The 13,030-nt window shown below is 48.8% G+C and overlaps 1 protein-coding gene across 3 annotated transcripts in view; it reads right to left on the reverse strand.

Moving 5' to 3' along the window:
• DENND2A (DENN domain containing 2A) overlaps nt 1-13,030 on the reverse strand; it is a 333,243-nt gene that overhangs the window by 188,558 nt on the left and 131,655 nt on the right. The gene's annotated exons all lie outside the window — the stretch shown is intronic.

Consider the following 13,030-nt stretch of genomic DNA (forward strand, 5'->3'; position numbering starts at 1 on the left):
AGAGCAGCGCATGCGCGTTGCCTGGGCGAGACCTAAAAAGTAGCGACTAAAAAAGAGAGCACTGTAAGGGAAAACTAATATGTCCATGCTCCAGGAAAAGGATAAATAATAAGAGGAAAGAAAGTCCACACAGCGCTAACGAATGAGAAGCAAGCAAAGAAAAGTGACAATGAAGCCAACCAATAGTACTCTAAGCCCAGTGTAGGCTAACAATGCACCTCACAACAGACAGTGCATGCACTGTCTCCTAGGAGAGACTTAGAAAGAGAACCGAGTTCTAGACACTACTTGGACATTAGAACCCACACAGAACTTGGACTAAGAGGAGAGCCTAAGGTACATTTTGTGGAAGGTTTAAGGTCGTATCAGTGACTAGCAAGCCCTGGTTCAACACAATCCTAGTACCAGAGAGAGCTCTGTGTCTTTCTTTGGGGACACAAGCTGAGAGGAAGTGCTGTCTCTATGCAGAGATGTTATAGGGTACCTGCAAAAAGGGACTCCGCCTCAGTGCCCTAATATTTCAGGGCCCCTTGCTTTTTACTGACCAGAGACCCCAATCCACAGGAGAAAGGTAGTTATTTAACTTTCAAAAGTATCTGAAGTTGCGGTCCACTCCAGCAGAAACGTTTATTTTAATACCTTTGTATGTTTAAGCTACACGAAATCTGCCAACTCAGAAGCAGGCATTGGATGATGTAGCAAGTATGCAAATCAATAATTACGGGGGGAAACTGACGTGTGGAATCACACAATACCTGGTGCCTCGAGTATACTCAAATTAAGATAATAAAATAAAAACTGTAAACTCAAATGTCTGCCTTTTTCTGTGTTTCCTCTGTGTATGTGAGCTTGCATTCTTTTTATTTTCTTTTATGCCTATATAATTTCTAACAATTATTCCATTTAAATAATCTGAATAGGGGGCCTCAAATTATGTCTGTACCAATTGCCGCAGGAATTCAAAAGGCTTTGTCTTTGTGTACTCGAAGCAGGGACTGTGGGTTACTAAGCCTGTCCCTTTGCTGGCTGCAGTACACTGGTGAGGCTCTCATTAGTGAAGTGGACTGCCTGCTTTCCTAGTCTGAGGTCAGTGCACACCACCTCATCACACCAGCCTGGGCTCCATCAACTTGTACAAGACACGCCTCAGCGTACTGCCTGGTGCAGCTTTGCAAGCTTTAAGACCCCGTGAAGAGCTTGTGGGGGTTACTATAGGTCCATTCTGTTAGAAGGTGGTTCTGACACTAGGGGCTGCCCAGATTTTTCGCTTTTTGAGCACCGAATTGTTGAGCTTTTACTGTGGGGGAGCCTCATAATCTGGGACTCACCCACAGTGAACTCATAATGAAGGAGACTGCATTGAGATTTTACTGGTGTCCCCCTGGCTTGACAAGGCCGCTGCGCAGCAGCTGGAGTATGGGACACTGTGCTAGTTACATGCAGACACGGGTGTACATGCATGTGCACACGTGTAGGGGCTGCGCAGGGGAGATTCCTAGTGTGCGCAGTCCAGGAGCAGCTACAGAGTGAATGTTGTGGTAGGACTTATGCAGAATTCGGTGGTGACATGGAATAGGCTTTATACACTGGAAAGGAACATGCCAGGGAAAGTCAGTGTGTCTTACTGTGTTTTCACTTCATTATTCCCCTATGGGGATGTGGGGCCCATGGCTAAAATGACTTCCACAAGGCCTGCAGATTCCAAACACGCACTAAAGGCTAGTGTAGCAGATGTGAAAATAAGTATTCTGCAGAGTCCAAAGTCATATTTGTACTGCTTTTGGGTCGTCCAGAAATGTCATATTTCTCTGAGTCCCTGGCTGGGGTCTGGCCCTGGCAGGTTAGATTAATAACCTTTCTTCCCAGAGCGAAGATCTTCCCTCCAAGGAGAAAAGATAAGTGGAGCTACCAGCCAATCCACCAACTGCTGTCGCTGGGTGCCAGGCACCAAGCTGAACCAAGGCAGTAAGGGGGAAAGGAGTTGAGTTTCAGAGGCCATGTGGCCAGAGACACTGGATGATGCCATGTTTGAACAACTCCAGAGGCTGGACAAGAAGGAGGGAGCAGGAGCAGGGAAGTTTTTTATTTATTTTATTTGTGCATTTTTATATAGCGCGGACTTTACCCGAAGGTGTCAGAGCGCTTCACAATAGGAACAGAACGGATACATGAGAACATTACAAGTGAACAAAAAACAAAAGCAAACGTTACATTGAATGAAGCAATATTGACAATCGTGAGCCAACAAAATACAAGAGGTAGCAAACGGTGCATTACAGTGACGTGTGCAGGTTACAAAAGCGTACAAAGTTAACAGAGGTATAATATTGCAATATATGGAGGGCCCTCAAGCACAAGAACAAACATTACGTAGGCCATGGTGGCACTTGTGCAGGTATCGAAAATAAACAAATGTAAGAGGTAGAAAACAGTGTGTTACACGAGAAAGTGACGGGTGCATGTTACACACGAGTACCAAACACAGGTAGAAAGATAATACCGCAATAAATGGCAGACTCTCAAACCACAAGCACACTCTGGGAAGACACTTCCATAGTCATGTACAGTAGATTTTTCTATAATGGAAGGGCTTCCTTCAGAAAATAGAGAGGGCATGGATTACATTTGGAAGTGTCTTTGAAGGAGGAGAACTTTGAGGTTAGTTTTGAAGGCCTGGGAGGAGGTGGTGGTCCGGAGCTGCGGCGGAAGGGAGTTCCAGATTCTCACCGCGTTGCCTGAAAAGGATTGTGCCATCGTTCTTTCCTTCTTGAAAGTGGGAGGTTCAAGCAGAAGATTTTCCGCATTACATGATGGTCTAGAGCCTCCAGAGAGTTTCAGTTTATTCGCCAGGTAGCGAGGAGAGGAGGAGTGCAAGGCTTTGTGGGTGATACAAGCAGTCTTGTAGATAGCTCTAGCCTCGATTGGAAGCCAGCGGAGGGTGGATAACATCGGTGTGATGTGGTCGCTTCTTTTGGCCCCATAAATGAAACGAGCTGCTGAATGGAAAACAGATTTAAGGGGAGACAGGTGGGATTTGGGGAGGCCAGTAAGAAGAGAATTGCAGTAGTCAAGTCTGGAGAGGACCAGCGATTGCACCAGGGTTATAAGGTCCTGCTCCGGGAAGAAGCGACGGATCCCCCAAAGAAGGCGTAGATGGTATCGAGCAGACTTTGCAATGGAATTGATGTGGGGGGGTTAGATTGAGTTTTTTGTCGAGAGTGACACCCAGGGATTTTGCGCTGTCGGCAATGATGGGTTTAGTGTTCAGTAGATTCAACTGATCTATCCATGATTGCACCGGGGGAGAGATTGAAGAGGAGAAGAGGAGGAATTCAGTTTTGGAGGGATTCAGAATCAGTTGATGAGTAAACATCCAGTTATGAATGGAGTCGAGAGTAGAGCTTAGGATAGAGAGATCGTGAGTGGAGGTAACCTTGAGGTAGATTTGAGTGTCGTCAGCATAGAGATGATAGTGGATCCCGGATTTACTTAGGAGATTTCCTAGTGGTTCTAAATAGAGGTTGAACAATGTGGGTGCAAGTATAGGGCCTTGAGGAACACCTTGACCTACCGCCACAGGAGATGAAAGACTGTTCGCTATTTTGATCATTTGTGATCTATCAGAGAGGAAGGAGGCAAACAATTTAAGCACAGTGCCCTCCATGATCATTCTCTGTTTAAGAATGTTGAGAAGGGTGTTGTGATTGACAGTGTCAAAGGCTGCAGAAAGGTCAAGGAGAATTAGAAGACAGGACTCCCCCCGACTCGAGGATCCTCAGCGCATCAACCACTTGGAGTAGGGCTGTTTTAGTGCTGCAGTTTTGAATGAAGCCAGACTGGAAATTGTCAAGAAGATCATTGTCCTTGATATGACGAGAGAGTTGTTTCGCTACACATCTTTCTGTAATGTTCGCAAGAAAGGGTAAGTTAGTGATTGGGCAGAAGTTGTTGAGGTCAGACGCATCAGCAGTTGGTTTTTTAAGAAGCGGGGTGACCTGCCCAGTTTTGAAGGAGACAGGAAGGGAGCCTTGATAGAGGGAGAGGTTGACCAGAGTGGTCCAGTAGAAGAGGGAAAGGGTATAAAAGTCAATGGCAATGGCACTGGGGATGGGGTCCAGATGATGGTTGGAGGGCTTTGTTTCGCGGATGCACTTGAGAAGGGCATTTTCAGATATGGTGTCAAAGTTTTGCCAAATGGCTAAGGATTTGCACTCCTCTGGAGGGGTAGGATGAGCGACCTGATCCACAAGTGATTTCACTTTTTTGTCGAAGAATAAAGCGAAATCCGCTGCTTTGTTTGCAGAAACCTCCAGCTTGGAGGAAGGGGGAGAGCAGTCAGGACTCTTGATGAGATCAAATAGTTTTTTGGGTCTATTTTTGGCTGAGTCAAGGAGGGTTTTGAAGTGCGCCGCTTTCCAAAGGAAGATGTGTTTGTGGTACTTGGATCTTGCTGACCGAAGCGTGGACAAGTTATCGGTGGAGGGCACTTGCCTCCATTGTATCTCCAGGAATCTTAGCTGCTTCCTTTCTTCATAGAGGGATTTGTTGAACAAAAAACCTCCTGTGATTCTGGGCAAATCAGTTAATCTCCCCGTGCCTAAAATGAATGTGTGTCCTCATGTAACGTAACTGGTGCTATGTAAAGCGCTCTGATACCTGATTCAGTTCGGGTCTAGTTCGTGCTATATAAAACTCTGCAAAAAAAAATAAAAAAAAGGTGCTGAGGGGGTGGGCCTTAACCTTTTGCTTTTGAGTGGAGCGACGTTGTTAATTTCATCTGCAAGAACTGTGAGGCATTGGGAGGTGAGATCGTCAACATCTAGGTTCGGGTCTAGCCTTGGAAGTGATAAACGCTGATTCACAGAGGGGACCGACGGAAGTGATGTGTCGCTGTTTGATAGGACACACAGAGACTTCCTGCCAGCCCCCTACTCAACTTTTAACAAGTACATGCACAGGAAGAGAAGCTCTCTCTGGGGTGTGGTCTGCTGAGGCGAAAGGTGCTGGAGCCTGGTGCAATGGGCAGTTTTCCACCCCTGACTGCCCCCCAGGCCCCTAACAGTGCCAGAAGAAGAGCCCAGGACCGGGGCGCCGAAGAAGAGGCCTCTGCGCAGGGAGAATAGAGGCGCAGGGAGCCAGTGAAAACTGCTCCCTGCAGAATGCACCCTCTTGGAAACCCTGAGGAAGAAGGAGAGTGCTCCCAGTGGCTGGGGAGCACCCCCAGGAGCAAAAAGACGCGTAAATGGGGCAGATCGGACCCCCAGGGGCTGAAATATGGCCCCCGGAATGTAGGCAACCTTTGACCCCTAAGAAGACCGACAACGAAGCACGTGGGGCTACGTCTCCGCTCTCAGAGATGCCCCCGGGGTGGGTCAGGTCGGGGAGGCTTCCACCCAAAAGAAGTGATGAAGATGCCCCCGCGGGGTGCCAGGAGCCTACCCTGGTCCCCGCCCGCTGAATCCCACGCCGGGGAGCGCCGTCGTGCTCCCCGTCAAGAGATGCAGGAGCCCAACTCCGGGCCCCATGTGAGGAGGCGGGGGTGGGAGGCGCCGTCGCCCCCCCCGCAAAGAAGACGGGAGGAGGGGCCCGGGACCCCATCTCCTGGCCCCAAAGTGTCCAGGATGGGGGGGGGGGGGGGGGGGAGCGCCGCCACCCCCCGCGCCCCCCCCGAAGATGTACAGGGGCCCGGGACCCCATCCCCGGGCACCGAAATGAAGAAGGCCAGGGGAGTGCAGCCGCACTCCCCCCGAGAGCCGGCAAAGCCTCGCACGTCTGTGGCAGACCAGAACTGAGTGGCCGGCTCCCACGGCAGCACGCGAGGGTGCTGGCCGGGCGGGGAGCCGGCGGGGGCAGCCGGGGGTGGGCTCTCCGGGCTGACCTCCAACGTATGGGCATGCAGGGGTCCCGGGTGGGACCGGGATCCCCATCCATCGAAGCCGGAGAGCTGCACGGGGCCCGGGTGGGACCCGGCCCCCGACCACCAGCAGAGCGGCCGAGAGTGGGCTCCCCGGGCCGCATTCCCTTAACTGGGGGTCCGGGTGGGACTGGGCCCCCCACCAAGGCCCCAGAAAGCAGTGAAGCACCAGCACAGCTCTCTCCGGAGCAGCGGGAGAGCCACTCATCTAATATGCGGCAACACCCATTATGCCTTGCAGGCCAGGACCGGCCTGCAAGGGCAACACAGCGTTTTCATGGCTTAAGGTGGCCCCAGAAGAACGGGGTCACCACCCTCCATGTATAAAGGTGCTGGGGAGCTGCTGGAGAAGCGCAGTCTCCCCACGGCACGAAGAGCAAAGTCCCACCCCAAGTGTCTTGGGGATTCAAAGGAATCAACCCCTCCAGGGCTCTACTTAACACCTTCGGGCTGGAACTTTTGTTCTTCAGCTGAGGGTGTTTTGGTAATTGCATCAAGAAGTGAAGGGCTGAGTTGGGGATGTCTGCAGAAGGGCATCCCCTGGAGGTGAGGTTCAAGGTACTGATGTTCCATGTGAAGTACTGGTCTAAGGTGATGTCATAAGCAAAGTGGATTTAAGTGGCTGGACACTCCTGCTAGGGTGTCTGACTGTATTTACTTAATCCTGCGATCATCTGTGATGCCTTTAGGGGCTGAAATTGCAATGCATTTTTAATGATATCCAAATGTGCTGAGTACTGTCATTCTAAAGTGTGTGTAAACATGTATTCTTGCTGCTGCGCTTAGGTGAAGACCCCTGACTATTAGTCCTTAAGATGTAGAGGTGCATACTGTATGGTCAGTAGGAGATGCTCAGTCAGGGTCATGAGTCACCAAGGCAGGTGTAGCCTGTTTAATGTTTGTTGAGGTAATGGGGGGGTGGGGGTCGCCACTGGGATGGTGCCACTGCGCAGGGCCCTCACTCCAGGTTAAGAACAATTCACTGCATTGGGGGCAAGATGATGTGCATACATGGGAGTGGTGGTACTAGACCCCACCCCCCCTGTGGGAGGGGTGGAGATGTTATGCAATGTCACAAATTAATTCCATCAGCTTATGTATATTTGTAAATTGGTGTATAGTATTGAGTGGTGTGTGTGTTTAATAATTGTACTCTTACTTTTATAAAGCAAAGTACAGACTGGACAATCAATTACTGAGTGTTATTTTTGAGCACCTGCAAAGGTGTAGCACGGTTACAACGAATTTTTTACAACGCACTACCATTACATCGCAACTTTTACCACGCAAACCATTACAACGCAATGCGCTGGGGGGCGCTCTAGGATAGGGAATGTATTTAATATACTATCCAACACCTTCCCTGCTATCCACGGGGACTGGAGTTGGAATAGTAAATTAAATAATTCACTATCCAGCGCCTAAAAGCATTATGCGTTGTAATGGACTGCGTGGTAAAAACCGCGTTGTAAAGGCATGCGTGGTAAAAGCATGCGTTGTAGTGACACCAATCCCCTGCAAATGGCGATTACTAGCCCACACCACCTCCCTTGAGTAAGCCTCAGACTGCTCTGCAAAGCTACCCTCAGAGTCAGGCGCTGCCCTATGGTGTTTGGTTCCCAGTGAAGGACAAATGTGTCCTGTTATTTGTGCAGGCCTCACAGATTCTGCCTCGTTTTCCAACACATTCCCTGTGCGAAGGAAGTGCTCCAGGAATGGAAAGGGCCATCTAATGAAGTCAGCAAAGTGATTGGGTTTAATTGACAAAACATTTGTTTTCTTTTGATTTTTAAACCAGTCTCTTTCAGCCAAGTTTACTGAATTCATGCACAACAAATAAATAAAAAAAATTCACCGGAGATGTAACCAGAAATCTCGCATCGTACCACCACAACTCACACTTCTGTAACCTGAAGTCTCTCATCTTACCACCACAACTCACACTTCTGTAACCTGAAGTCTCGCATTGTACCACCACAACTCACACTTCTGTAACCTGAAGTCTCTCATCTTACCACCACAACTTACACTTCTGTAACCTGAAGTCTCGCATCGTGCCACCACAACTCACACTTCTGTAACCTGAAGGCTTGCATCGTACCACCACAACTCACACTTCTGTAACCTGAAGTCTCGCATCATACCACCAAAACTCACACTTCAGTAACCTGAAGTCTTGCATCGTACCACCACAGCTCACACTTCTGTAACCTGAAGTCTCGCATCGTACCACCACAACTCACACTACTGTAACCTGAAGTCTCGCATCGTGCCACCACAACTCACACTTCTGTAACCTGAAGGCTTGCATCGTACCACTACAACTCACACTTCTGTAACCTAAAGTCTCGCATTGTACCACCACAACTCACACTTCTGTAACCTAAAGTCTTGCATCGTACCACTACAACTCACAGAACACACACTTCTGTAAAATGAAGTCTCACATCATAATACCACAGCTCACACTTCTGTAACCTGAAGTCTCGGGTCATAATACCACAGCTCACACTTCTGTAGCCTGAATTCCTCCTCATTTCTCCTCTGAAATATACTCCTAAAATCGACCTATGGATGAACCAACTAACCGCCTTCAACTGCCCCCCGCCCCCGCATCATCGATTCAGCTAAATCCCTAGGAATTACTCTGGACAAGCATCTGAATATGAAGTCTCATATCAGCAATGTGTGCAAGGGAACTAACCACCTTCTAAGAACACTCAGGAATCTGAAACCTTTCCTACCGAAAGCAAATTTCAAGCAAGTGGTCCAAGCGCTTGTCCTACCGAGACTTGACTACGCAATGCCACGCCATGTGGACTCCCTAAATACTCTTTGGCCGCCCTAAAGGCCTCACTGAACACAGCGGCCAGATTGATCACTGGCACCAAGCGGAATACACACATCTCTCCGGTTTTAAAATCACTAAATTGGCTACCCTATGAAGCTAGAATTAATCTGAAGATTGCCTGCCGGACGTCTCTTGTAGGAAGAATACGACTTTACGTTTCAGGTTAAGTAAAAAGAACACATGGTTAGGACACAAGAAGAACCCCAGAAGGTGCTTGCATCACGACAACCCCAAACGTTTTTGTAACATTTAGGAGCTAGAATCTCTAACAGTGGCAATTTTATCCTATAGGGTGGGGGCAAACATGCCACATTCTTTTGCCCACCCAGCCGTCTAATGGGGTAATCTGCTACCAATACATGCTGCAGAGCGCTGGTTAACTCGTCATCGTGGGGATCATCCTCCTACAGTTGGCACATGGGGAAAGTTTCACTATTGTAAAACTAGTTAGAACTTTAACAGAAGAGGGAAGTTGTATATTTGTATTTAGGTTTGCATCTGTATTTGTACAGCAATTCACCCAAAGGCATCAAGGCGCTACAGGAAAGCATCAACAAGCGACTGTAGTAAAAGGTTTCTTTACAGGACAGTTAGTAAGGATACAGCCAAGATTTCCTGAATAAGGATTAGATTTGCTTCCTTAAGTAGCAGCAGGGGCAGAGAACCTAACAGTTACTGTATAAAGAAAATGCCCTTCCACTATTGTGTGTCTTTTCTCAAGGTAGAATTTACAGAACTGGGGTTCAAAAAGAATTATCTGCGGATCTAAGGCTGTGCAAGGGACCGTACCAAGCAAATCCGGAAAAAGCAGAACTAAAAGTAGGTGCATGCAGTTCCCCCATTGTGTTGGGATCAATTTCATGTAGGGTTTAATACACTATTTCCAAATAAAAAACTATTTAGGTCGACAAATGAGCAAGTGCATGCATGTTTGCAAATTATGCATATTAAGGCAACTCACCCAAGCAAACTGAATTATCTCTCAGCGCTTGGACAAAAGAGATATTTATGACCCGAATCCATGGTAGTCAGCCTGCCACGCTGGGTTCTGCTTTTGTAACCTGCAGCTGACCCAGAGAACACTGTGCTAACAAATTAACTACTGAGCTATTGCTGTACACAGACCGGCTCTGTATTAGTTATAGGCCTCGCGAGACTGCTACACTAGATTCCTGCTCCGAATTAGAGGCCTGATGACACTGCTTCACTAGACTCCTGCTCCGAGTTAGAGGCCTGATGACACTGCTTCACTAGACTCTTGCTCCGAGTTAGAGGCCTGATGACACTGCTTCACTAGACTCTTGCTCCGAGTTATAGACCTCTTGAGACTGCTTCACTAGACTCTTGCTCCAAGTTAGAGGCCTGATGACACTGCTTCACTAGACTCTTGCTCCGAGTTATAGGCCTCTTGAGACTGCTACACTAGACTCCTGCTCCGAGTTATAGGCCTCTTGAGACTGCTACACTAGACTCCTGCTCCGAGTTAGAGGCCTGATGACACTGCTTCACTAGACTCTTGCTCCGAGTTAGAGGCCTGATGACACTGCTTCACTACACTCTTGCTCTGAGTTATAGGCCTCTTGAGACTGCTACACTAGACTCCTGCTCCGAGTTAGAGGCCTGATGACACTGCTTCACTAGACTCTTGCTCCGAGTTATAGGCCTCTTGATACTGCTTCACTAGACTCTTGCTCCGAGTTAGAGGCCTGATGACACTGCTTCACTAGACTCATGCTCGGAGTTAGAGGCCTGATGACACTGCTTCACTAGACTCTTGCTCAGAGTTAGAGGCCTGATGACACTGCTTCACTAGACTCTTGCTCCGAGTTAGAGGCCTGATGACACTGCTTCACTAGACTCTTGCTCCGAGTTAGAGGCCTGATGACACTGCTTCACTCCGAGTTATAGGCCTCTTGATACTGCTACACTAGACTCCTGCTCCGAGTTAGAGGCCTGATGACATTGCTTCACTAGACTCTTGCTCCGAGTTATAGGCCTCTTGATACTGCTACACTAGACTCCTGCTCCGAGTTAGAGGCCTGATGACACTGCTTCACTAGACTCCTGCTCTGAGTTATAGGCCTCTTGATACTGCTACACTAGACTCCTGCTCCGAGTTAGAGGCCTGATGACACTGCTTCACTAGACTCTTGCTCCGAGTTATAGGCCTCTTGATACTGCTTCACTAGACTCTTGCTCCGAGTTAGAGGCCTGATGACACTGCTTCACTAGACTCATGCTCGGAGTTAGAGGCCTGATGACACTGCTTCACTAGACTCTTGCTCCGATTTAGAGGCCTGATGACACTGCGACACTAGACTCTTGCTCCGAATTAGAGGCCTGATGACACTGCTTCACTAGACTCTTGCTCCGAGTTAGAGGCCTGATGACACTGCGACACTAGACTCTTGCTCCGAGTTATAGACCTCTTGAGACTGCTTCACTAGACTCTTGCTCCGAGTTAGAGGCCTGATGACACTGCGACACTAGACTCTTGCTCCGAGTTATAGACCTCTTGAGACTGCTTCACTAGACTCTTGCTCCGAGTTATAGGCCTGATGACACTGCTTCACTAGACTCTTGCTCCGAGTTAGAGGCCTGATGACACTGCTTCACTAGACTCTTGTTCCGAGTTAGAGGCCTGATGACACTGCTTCACTAGACTCTTGCTCCGATTTAGAGGCCTGATGACACTGCTTCACTAGACTCTTGCTCCGAGTTAGAGGCCTGATGACACTGCTTCACTAGACTCTTGCTCCGAGTTAGAGGCCTGATGACACTGCTTCACTAGACTCTTGCTCCGAGTTAGAGGCCTGATGACACTGCTTCACTAGACTCTTGCTCAGAGTTAGAGGCCTGATGACACTGCTACACTAGACTCCTGCTCCGAGTTAGAGGCCTGATGACACTGCTTCACTAGACTCTTGCTCAGAGTTAGAGGCCTGATGACACTGCGACACTAGACTCTTGCTCCGAGTTAGAGGCCTGATGACACTGCTTCACTAGACTCCTGCTCCGAGTTATAGGCCTCTTGATACTGCTACACTAGACTCCTGCTCCGAGTTAGAGGCCTGATGACACTGCTTCACTAGACTCTTGCTCCGAGTTATAGGCCTCTTGATACTGCTTCACTAGACTCTTGCTCGGAGTTAGAGGCCTGATGACACTGCTTCACTAGACTCATGCTCGGAGTTAGAGGCCTGATGACACTGCTTCACTAGACTCATGCTCGGAGTTAGAGGCCTGATGACACTGCGACACTAGACTCTTGCTCCGAATTAGAGGCCTGATGACACTGCTTCACTAGACTCTTGCTCCGAGTTAGAGGCCTGATGACACTGCGACACTAGACTCTTGCTCCGAGTTAGAGGCCTGATGACACTGCTTCACTAGACTCTTGCTCCGAGTTATAGACCTCTTGAGACTGCTTCACTAGACTCTTGCTCCGAGTTAGAGGCCTGATGACACTGCTTCACTAGACTCTTGCTCCGATTTAGAGGCCTGATGACACTGCTTCACTAGACTCTTGCTCCGAGTTAGAGGCCTGATGACACTGCTTCACTAGACTCTTGCTCCGAGTTAGAGGCCTGATGACACTGCTTCACTAGACTCTTGCTCAGAGTTAGAGGCCTGATGACACTGCTACACTAGACTCCTGCTCCGAGTTAGAGGTCTGATGACACTGCTTCACTAGACTCTTGCTCAGAGTTAGAGGCCTGATGACACTGCTTCACTAGACTCTTGCTCCGATTTAGAGGCCTGATGACACTGCGACACTAGACTCTTGCTCCGAATTAGAGGCCTGATGACACTGCTTCACTAGACTCTGGCTCCGAGTTAGAGGCCTGATGACACTGCAACACTAGACTCTTGCTCCGAGTTAGAGGCCTGATGACACTGCTTCACTAGACTCTTGCTCCGAGTTAGAGGCCTGATGACACTGCTTCACTAGACTCTTGCTCCGATTTAGAGGCCTGATGACACTGCTACACTAGACTCCTGCTCCGAGTTAGAGGCCTGATGACACTGCTTCACTAGACTCTTGCTCCGAGTTAGAGGCCTGATGACACTGCTTCACTAGACTCTTGCTCCGATTTAGAGGCCTGATGACACTGCTTCACTAGACTCTTGCTCCGAGTTAGAGGCCTGATGACACTGCTTCACTAGACTCTTGCTCCGAGTTAGAGGCCTGATGACACTGCTTCACTAGACTCTTGCTCCGAGTTAGAGGCCTGATGACACTGCTTCACTAGACTCCTGCTCCG

This window comes from Lissotriton helveticus, chromosome 1_1 (genome assembly GCF_964261635.1).
Source record: "Lissotriton helveticus chromosome 1_1, aLisHel1.1, whole genome shotgun sequence".
NCBI classification, from domain to species: Eukaryota; Metazoa; Chordata; class Amphibia; order Caudata; family Salamandridae; genus Lissotriton; species Lissotriton helveticus.